Source organism: Mirounga leonina, unplaced genomic scaffold, assembly GCF_011800145.1.
Source record: "Mirounga leonina isolate KUSES-001 unplaced genomic scaffold, KU_Mleo_1.0 Mir_180, whole genome shotgun sequence".
In the NCBI taxonomy this organism is placed as follows: Eukaryota; Metazoa; Chordata; class Mammalia; order Carnivora; family Phocidae; genus Mirounga; species Mirounga leonina.
In genome coordinates, this window is record NW_023270469.1 from 34,522,207 (window position 1) to 34,532,393 (window position 10,187).

The following is a 10,187-nucleotide window of genomic DNA, read 5'->3' on the forward strand; positions in this document are numbered from 1 at the left end:
CCTTCTCTGTTCCTTCTCTTCATGCCCTTTTCTCTCAGCAATGGCTTGTTGGCACCTCCATTATTGTATTATAGTTATTTGGCTATTTATCTTACTTAAAATCAAGGTTCTTGAGGTCTGGGACCTTATCTAGCTAGGATCCCACAGGGCCTGGCACATAGCAGGCCCTCAGAAAGCATTTCTTGAATTTTGTTTCCTTGAATTGAAAATAGGCTTGTCTGACGTTGTTCTGGCCCCTGCATAACTGACGTAATGGAGTGCAAGAGATCAGCTAGTCTAAAATGTAGTAAATGGAGCAGGCCTGGTGGGAGGCTAAGGAGGGGAAAGGCCTGGGGGGCCCGGGGCCGGCGGAGAGTCTGGTTTGGTCTGGAAGGTGGCATAGCTCGTCTGTATTCGTGACACCTTTGGCAGGAAGCGGGCTGAACAGAGACAAAAGTAGGGCTTCTCAGAGCTTCCCACGCATCCGAGAGGCTGAGCAAAGAGCACAGTGAAATTCAGCTGCTGGTTCGGTTCCCTCTGGGCCTCAAGAGAGGTCTGAGAAGGGCCTCATGATACACATCGTGCCCCAGTTCCACGGAGTGAATCAGGCTCTGAAGCAATTGGCAATCGGCCTTAATCACGAGCCACATCTTGCAGGTTCTGGACAGACGAGCTTTGTCATTTCTCTGAGGGAATCTCTGCCATTTGTCTCCCAGGCTCCGAGCAGCAACCCCCCCACCCCCCGCCCCATCTAGCCCTGATGAGATGGCAATTTAAACCGCTCCGATTAGCAGGTTTCATTAGGTAAGAAGGACCGATTAAGCAACAGTGGCCCAAATAACCTTCGTGGTACAGACACTTTTTCGAAGCCAGTGGAAGTCTTGCCAAATTAAAGAATGTCAGGATGAGATACTATGAATATCAGTTTCCTTCTCTTTGGCAGTGGAGAGGATTAATTAAATGCTTGTGAAGTGCTTTGAAAGTTTAAGCTGTTAAGAATTATTGTTCTGTGTAATAGGGAAAAAATAGAATTCTTGGCTCATTAAAGCGGTAATGTTGTAAGCTTGGGTGCTCTTCTCTGGGTATCTTTGAGAGCTACATTTTTATTAAAAGAAAGAAAGAGGAGAAATGTGTCTATGAATACACATTACACGTGCTGGAAAGTGAGCTGGGTTTATCAGTGTTTCTGTTGACTAGGAGATGAACTGCAAGAAGCTGTTTCTTATTGACTACCAAAGAGACAGTTACGAAGAAGCAATTGTTCAAATGTGTGGGGACAGCCTCCCTAAAATATTAGCAGACAGGCATTTGCTTTCTCTCGAGGGACGAAAAGGCTGTGAGATTCTGTGCATGCAAACACGCAGCTCAGTGAGCTTTGATGGTCTCTTCCATCTCAACATGACTAAACCAGGCAGACATCCCTCTGCCTTCACTCTGTTGGCAGATTGGCCCGGGGACATTTTTTGTTTTGTTTCCAGATGTTCTGTGATATCTGAAAGGGCGCCGTCCTCCGTGGGCTCTCACTTCTCTTTCCCTCTTTATTGACTGAGGACTTAACACTTCCTTTCACGTCTGTACGAGCTTCCTAGGGCTGCTGTAGCAAATGACTGTAAAGTCAAGGGCTTCAAACAACACAAATGGATCTTCTTACAGTTCTGGAGGTCAGAAGCCTAAAATCAGTCTCACTGGGGCTCACGCCAAGGTGTCGGCAAGGCTGGTTCCTTCTGGAGGCTCCAGGGGAGAATCTGTTTCCCTGCCTTTTCAGCTTTCTGGAGGCCGCCTGCGTTTCCTGGCTCCGGGCTCTTTCCCAGCACCACCCTGATCTCTGCTTCTGTCCTCACATGTCCTTCTCTCTGACTCTCCTGCTTGCCTCTTTCCTGTTTAAAAGACCCTTGTGATTATATTGGATCCACTGGGACAGTCCAGGATGATCTCCTCTCAAGATCCTCAACTCAACCCCCATCTGCCGAGTCCTTTTTGTCCTGTAAGGGGACACAGTCACAGTTCTGGAGATTAGCTTATGGGTGTTTGCGGGGCTGTTATTATGTCTGCTGCCGTGCCCATCCCCCAGCCCCTTTCTGTTGTTTTCTGTCTACCCCAGCCAAGCTCTGTCCTAAATGTTTCAAGTGGATTCACTCTTTTATTCTTCACAACCACCCTCGAACAGAGGTCTGTTATTATAGATGAGCAAACTAAGGCAAAAAGGTTAAATCACTTGCCTAGTGTCTCTAACTTAGTACCATCTAGAACTCAGAGATTTTGTCCTTAAAGACTTTTCATTGTCTTTATTGCTTTTAATTATAAAAGCAACACAATATAGGTGAATAAAGGGGACACCTGGGTGGCTCAGTCAGTTAAGCATCCGACTCTAGATTTTGGCTCAGGTCATGATCTTAGGGTGCTGAGATTGAGCCCCGTGTCGGGCTCCACTCTCAGCACAGTCTGCTTGTCCCTCTCCCTCCTCCTCAGCTCCTCCTCCAGCTCATGCATTCTCTCTCTCCCCCTCTCAAATAAATAAATAAATAAAATATTTTAAAAAATCATAATTCAAATGAAAGCCAGTCTCCCTCTCCTCCACAACATCTTCATCTGGATCCCCTGCTCCTAGTGGCCCTCTGCAATTTTAGTGCTTCTAGTAGTCACCACTATACCCTACATGTTATACACATGCCTTAATTTTTTGACTAACATATAGTTGTACGTAGTTGTCTAGATAACATATACTTTTATTAATTCTAAAATTATTAAAATGAGAATCCTGAATTTAAAAAGAGTTCATGGGTAAACCCCTAGAGATCAGCTAACTTAGTCGAAACACACAGGCGCAGAGCAAAGAGCAAAGGCTTTGGAGCCCTGAGGACCTGGTTGCTAACTTTCACTCCACCACTTATTAGTGCATGACCTGGAAAAAACTACTTACCCTCTCCTGAATTTCAGTTCCCTCATCCTGAAAATGTCTCCTTCATACATACTCTTAGTTGTAAATGAAGCAACCTGTACTTTAAGCAAGTTAGGAGTTCAATAAATGCTAGTTCTTCCAAGAAAGAAGGAAAAGGTATCTGCTAACAATGAGTGAAAACATGGACCAAAAAAATGGTGAATAGATTCTGTTGGCAGCCAGAGTTTTTCTTTTTTTTTTTTTTTAAGATTTTATTTATTTATTTGAGAGAGAGAGTGAGAGAGAGCACAAGCAGGGTGGAGGGGAGGGGTAGAGGGAGAAGCAGACTCCCCTCTGAGCAGGGAGCCCGATTTAGGACTCCATCCCAGGGCACTGGGATCATGACCCGAGCCGAAGGCAGATACTCAACCGACTGAGCCACTCAGGCCCCGGCAGCCAGAGTTTTTATGGACATCATCCTTGTCTCATATTTCTTTGCTTAATGAAAATTTTGAGGGCTCTCTCTGTGCCAGGCACTGTGCTAGGTCTTCATGGGGACACAGTGGTGAATGTGTCATGCCCCTGCCTTCCAAAGGCGTATTGTACTCCTTAGCACGTAACAGGAGCTCAACATATAATTTTTATTTTTATTATTTATTTATTTATTTATTTATTTTAAAGATCTTATTTCTTTATTTGACAGAGAGAGAGTGAGCACAAACAGGGGGAGTGGCAGGCAGAGGCAGAGAGAGAAGCAGGCTCCCCGCAGAGCAAAGGAAGCCTGATGTGTGACTCGATCCCAGGACCCTGGGATCATGACCTGAGCCATGGCAGTCGCTTAACCAACTGAGCCACCCAGGCGCCCCTCAACGTATAATTTTTAAAGAGGCTAAATCCTGATGACTATAAAGAAAAGATTTGGATCCTTGGAAATGATTGTGTATTGCGAGGTGGGGGTTGTGGAGAAGAGGCAAGGGTGGGCAGGGATTAGAGCCAAAGCACTGGGACTTGCCACCGTGCCCATCCCAATTAGTATACTAATTGCATTTCATTGATTTAAGGCTGACATTTGGAAAGTAATTGTTGTTAATATCACCTACTCCCACAGACCACCAGGTGCATTCGAGCCTACATGATTTTTCTAGCTTCTTGCAAAATTTAGTGTCTAGCATGTCATCTTTTTCCTGAAGAAATAGATTAAATTCAAGGAGAAAACAGTGGTGGGCAAATGCATTTTCTGACCATTTCAGCTTTGGGGAACTTTCTACAGTTAGTCCCAGTCACCTTTTTGGATGTTCATGCTGTGTCTCCAATTTTTTCTCCACCATGTTTGGCAGAATTTGTTTTGGATGCTGTTTAAGACGTTCACTATCCAGACAGTGAATGACTGGCAACAGCTGTGTCTGATAAAGAAAACATTGTTTCTGCTCTGCTTCAGGCATGTCTGACATGTTGGGGACCTGCTTTCCTTTGCAAAGCTGATAGGAATCTATTTGGGGAGGGAGGAGTGCCTCCCGGTTTCAGGCCAAGAAATGTTCTCGGTTTGGCTAGCAGCAGAGCTAAGCTTGGAAGGAAATGCTAACGTCTTCAGAGCTATCCACCTAAGCTGAATGGTAAATGGGTATTGATGGTCTAACATAAGCTGTTAGTGGTAGTTTCCTGGGCAGGAGATATCTATGATTACCTGGAAACAAACAGCCCATCAGCAATCCAGAAGTGATGGGTTTGGTCTTGTGAACCGGTCTGTTGTAAAACGACTATATTGACGTTAGACATTTGAAAACATCTTTACTGTCTTAAACTAGTTTTGCCCACTTTGACAATGTTATCTGGGATTGTGTATATTCCATGCAAAGAAAAATTTGCTTTGACTATTTAGAAGACAGTCTGTGTTCCTTGAATGACACACATTCATCAGATGAGTCAGTGAATTAGTAGAGGCTTGATGGAAGAGAAATTTGAAATATGGGCCTTCCAAAATTTCAGGGATTGCAGAGACCTATTCAGAAATCTACTAATTAGAGCAGCAGTAGGACAAGGACTAAACAAAGGCAGGATTTGTGCTTTGGGAAAAGGGCACTGGTAACTGGGGGAAGGGAAGGCTATGCGAAGTGAGGCTAAAGCTTTGTGCTTTTGGGAGCGTTTGGAAAGTTACTATAGCATTGTATGGTACTGGAGGGATGATATGGAGTATATCTGATATATATAATATATAACAATATAAAATATATGTAATTTGAATATATATAATTTGAGTTCATGTTTCTTCTTTTTTTTTTTTTTTTTAGAGAGGGAGAGAGAGAGAGAGGAGGGGAGGAGGGAGAGTGAGAATCTTAAGCGGGCTCCTCGCTGTGCGTGTGGGGCTCAATCTCACAACCCTGAGATGGTGACCTGAGCTGAAATCAAGAGTCAGATGCTTAACCGACTGAGCCCACCCAGGTGCCCCTTGAATTCGTGTTTTGGTTTTTTTTTTTAATGTTTAAAAAATTTTTATTTTTTAGAGAGAGAGCCAGGGGTGGGGAGGGGCAGAGAGAGAGACAGGGAGAGAGAGAATCTCAAGCAGGCTCTATGGTCAGCACAGAGCCCAAAGTGGGGCTTGATTCCACAACCCCAAGATCACAACCTGAGCTGAAGTCAAGAGTTGGTCACTCAACCAACTGAGCTACCCAGGCGCCCCTGAGTTCATGTTTTTTTGTTTTTGTTTTTTTAAAGATTTTATTTATTTGACAGAGAGAGATAAAAAGGGAATACAAGCATGGGGGAGCTGGAGAGGGAGAAGCAGGCTCCCCGCTGAGCAGGGAGCCGGATGTGGGGCTGGATCCCAGGACGCTGGGATCATGACCCCAGCAGAAGGCAGATGCTTAACGACCGAGCCATCCAGGCGCCCCTGAATTTGTGTTTCTTAAATTAAGTACACTGGTGTGCCCAGAGATCTGGCTAAACAGGTGTGTCTGAGTGCTTTTAATTCATGGAACAGTTTAAAAATAGCCACGTAAGAGAGTGTGTGGTGAGGAAGAGTGTGTTTGCATGTGTATATTTTTAGAGAATTCCCATGTGAAGGAAATAATGGTATCTAATTTTGAACGTGGTTTAATTGTTAAAAATTATGTACCAATAGAATAAGTCAAAACACATTCTACTTATTCAACCTGCTCCTACTTCATCTCTTGGGTAGAGTCTCGCCAGGCACCATGAAAAGACTAATTGTCATTGTTATCTGACCTATATTAAGTATCAAGTTGTTATGAATTCATACAAGATCCCAAAGTATAGATGTGTTGTCAGTGTCTGATTTATTCGTAAGTAGGAAAGAGGAAAATCAAGTTGCTTACTTTCACCAGAGCACTTACAAGGGGTCAGCTACGGGACTAGCACTTTATGTCCCATTGGAGTAGATGGAATTGTCATTTGATGTGATTTGAGGGCGATAGGAAGGCTCCCTACCCTGAAATATTTTCCCCACATGGCCTGAAAATATCCAGCACTCATCCCGAAGTATCATCAAGTAGAGCACTACTGGGGTTGGCTTTACAGTTTATCAAACACTTTTCTACAGATTAACTGTCCCGGAAGTAGAGCTGTCTTTCTATTCAGAAACAGATGCCTAATTACTTCACAATGGGGCTATTTTCCTTCAAAGGTTTCACATTTATAGTAGTGATGTGCGTGCCCCACCTATCCTCCATTCATACCTCCAGTAGGAACGAACTAAATCAGATTGAACCCTTCCTAAATCTGGTTAAGATTAGTGGAGATGAAATTAATCAAATGAGATTAGTTTTGCATAAGCAGGAAGCAGGAGAAGGAAGAAGTAATTTTGACTCTTCTAGCAGAGAGTGGGCGCCAACCAAGTCAAGGAAGGCAAGTGTGAAAATTCCAGGGGCAGAAGTTGCTTCTGAGCGGCTGACGTAAAATTTTCAACAATTCGAGATTGGTGTGTGGTGTCTCCAGGGAACACTTTGTCCTGGGAACCCCTGCAGCTTAAAAGAATCTACCAGTTAATAAGGTGACTTCCCTCCTGTCAGCAGTGGGCCAGGTGAGACTGTTATTTTCAGATGGACAAAATGCTGTTGGAGAAAAGAAGGGACAGGGATATGAGGGAGCCAAAAATTTGATTCTGGCAAAGCAGGGTATTTGGAACTTTGTCATATTGGCAAGTTTTCTTTGGTTAATGCCCATTGTACTGTTTGCAGAGGCCAAGAGGTTCTGGGGAGCAATAGTCCAGTGCTTCTCTTCCCCCTTAGATCCAGAAATTGATCACTTGTATCCTTTACAATCCCGTATGAGGCCACGTGACTATTCCTAATGCATCACCTGTGAACATGGAAAAGTTACCTCCAAACTGGAGGGAAACTGAACTTTGTTGACGTTATAACTCCCCCAACCTCCAAAAATATGTGAGAGGAAACTGCAGTTTAAATAATGTAATTAGGAATACTATAAAATTATATTTTGTGCAAGTACTGGTGGGCATTTATATGTACATACCTGATATGGGATTGTATAAACACATAATGTAGACCATAATTTATGGGCAATTCAAAGGATTTTTAAGGGTTATTTTGATTACACTTATATTTTTCTTTATGGGTAAAGTTTAGAACTTAACCCTGGAAAGATGTGACGCCTCGGCTCTTTGTTCTTCTTCACATCCTATCCTCCCTAAATCTAACTGATTTCACTTCAGATCCAACTGTCTGTCCGACACCCTCCTCAACATGCTCTTTGCCACCTTTTGGTTCAGGCTGTCACTTCTTGCCTAGACAGAAGTGTGCTCCCTAGTCAGCCTTCACTCATTTTGGCCAATCTCCTCAGCCAAGCCCTACATCCCTATCACATTCAGTCTTGGACATTCTCTTTTGTGATTGTGCCTTCATATATTTTACCACAGCTTGGAAAGCCTTTCCATCTTCCTCTGGACGACTCTTACCCATAAGCCAAGGCCCGGTTCTGACTTTATCCCTCAGTGAATCCTTTCTTGGCCTCACCAGTCTGAGAAGTATTGTTCATTACATAATTTGGATACCTTGGCCCACCAAGCCCATCTCTGTCTGTACCTCATCGACTTCATCATTGTCTGTACCATATTCCTGTGCCTTGTGCCCCATTGGTCCCTTCCCTGTTCCCCCAAGGGAAAAAACCCACAGTAGAGACTGGTTTTCAGTTCCTGCAACAGGGCAGGCTTCTTACCGTACAAGGCTTTCCTCTGAAATGCTTTTCCTTTTATTCAAGTCTTCCACTTACCCCACAACCTGGTCAATTTCTTCTAAAACTTCGGTTCTTACTCAGTCACCTATCCTATATTATATATCTGGCCAGTTAAATACCTTCTTGGCATCAGGCACCTTTTTCTTTCTTTTGTACATTTTTCACAGTGGTAGTTATATATTTGTGAGGTTGATTAATGTTTGTGTACCCCATTGGATACTCTGAAAACAGGACCAGTGTCTCTAGCACTGTGCCTGGCATTGGTGAAATGAATGAAGAATAAATAAGTGAATGTCTCCCTGACTAGGTAAGCTCCATGCATATCCAAGCACAGTGTATGACAGAACATATTAGAATTGCTATGTAGGTATTTATTGTCGAAGGAGTGAATGATATAACACCAATAATAACTGTACATAACTCACCCAAGTTCATCTGACTTGGGCTTTGGGGACCAGCATATTAGTAGTGTATTGGTAGTACAGCTTGCAGCTAAGAACAAGTGTGGTCTTTTACTTTCCCCACCTCAAGAAACGCTGGCTCTGCTAATGGTTGCAGAGAAAGACAGCAGGCACAATAAGCAAAATATTAGGCTGAGGAGTAGAGGTATCAACACAAAACACTCTACACATTTGTAGAGAAGCCAGAAATTAGCAGCTTGCATCAGTATCTAAAATAACTTTGTGTCTTTGGCTTTGGAGCTCAAACTTTGAGTGTGTTCTCAGTGGAGTGCTTACATTAAAAACTACCAGCCAAAAAGCTTTCCTATTGGTGAGGAGTTTGGAGATAATGGAAGGACTACTCCCTGGATGGTTTCTAGTATCTCATGTAAAAAGTACCTTTTAAGTTTTTACATAGAATAGTATTTTTATGGAGGCTCTTACATGGAAATCCAGTTTGTAAATGTTCTCAGACGCTGGCATTTGCTCAGATATATACGTTGTACCCATCAAAGAACTGCGAATGGTATTTTCCTTTTATTTTCTATTTAAAAAGAAACGCAGAGTCCCACGAGTGAGACTTCCAGATGAGTGAGGACACGGGGGGCAAAGGCGTGCTTTCCATACTACCTGTTTGTCAGCTAAAATAAGCCTTTGAAACTCGTCCCGCTTTCGCTGCAGCGCGGCTCAAACCTAAGGGAGGGGCTTGGGCTTCTCATTTAGGGGTGGGGTCCCGGTCGGTGGCCATCGCAGCCGGTTTCTTTCCCTTTGGGAAAGAGTGGAGTTAGGAAGGGCCGGCGGAGGCGCTGTGCGGAACCAGCAAACCAGACCCGACGGGCCGTAAATAGGCGGCGAGGGCGCAGGACGACCAGTCGGGCGGCGGAACAAAGCCCCGCGGGGGGCGCGCGACCAGAGTTCCGCGACGCGGCAGGCAAGCGCCAGCCTCTCCCCGGCAGGGACAGTTGCAGGCAAGAACGTGACGTGTAGTCACAGCAACGGTAACCGAAGAGCCGAAGCGCCAACCGCCCCCCTCGAACACCCGCACCGCGATGCCCGCGCGGGTCGCCGCCGGCCGGGCGAGCGCCTCTGCGCTTGCGCGCCCGCGGGAAGCCCCGCCCCCTCCGGGCTGCCGGCGCGCGGGGCCGCGCCTCCTCATGGCGGCCGCCGCAGTGTGTGGTATTTAGCGGGGGCGCGCGGCGGGCTCGAGGACGCGCGAAACGGCGGCAGCGGCGGCGGCGGCCAGGGGGGAGCCGGGGCGGCCGTTGCGGGGCGCGCTCTCGAGCGGTGGCGGCGGCGGCCCAGGGTGTCCCGTCGGTGCCGGCACAGGGAAGAGGCGGTGGCGCTGCCCGCGGTGGCGGGGGTTGGCGGCGGCGACGGAGCGCGTTTGAGCCAGGACCGGGGTCCGAGGCGCGCTCTCCGCCTACAGGTAAGTGGGGCCCGGCCTGGAGGGAGGAGCCGGCCGCGAGGGGCTCTCCGGGAGGAGGACGCCCAGGCCCGGTAATGGCGGCGGGCGGGAAGGGCGGTGGGGCCGGGGTGCGCCGCCCGGGCCGGGGCGCGGGCAGCCCCCGGCGCCGGGCGCCTTTGTCTCGGCCCGAGCCCGGCCGCCCGGCCGAGCGCCGCCCCCCGCCCCTCCCCTCCCCTCTTGGGCCCTGCCCGCCGCCGCGAGCCGGCTCGCCCCCGCC

General features: G+C 46.6%; 1 protein-coding gene across 1 annotated transcript in view; it reads left to right on the plus strand.

Moving 5' to 3' along the window:
* The first annotated feature begins 9,778 nt into the window (after positions 1–9,778).
* The window catches only part of SIAH1 (siah E3 ubiquitin protein ligase 1), a 23,642-nt gene continuing 23,233 nt past the window's right edge, over positions 9,779–10,187 (plus strand). Inside the window, exon 1 of the mRNA XM_035025268.1 lies at positions 9,779–9,931. The gene's annotated coding sequence lies outside the window, so the exon portion shown is untranslated. The remainder of the gene's footprint in view (positions 9,932–10,187) is intronic.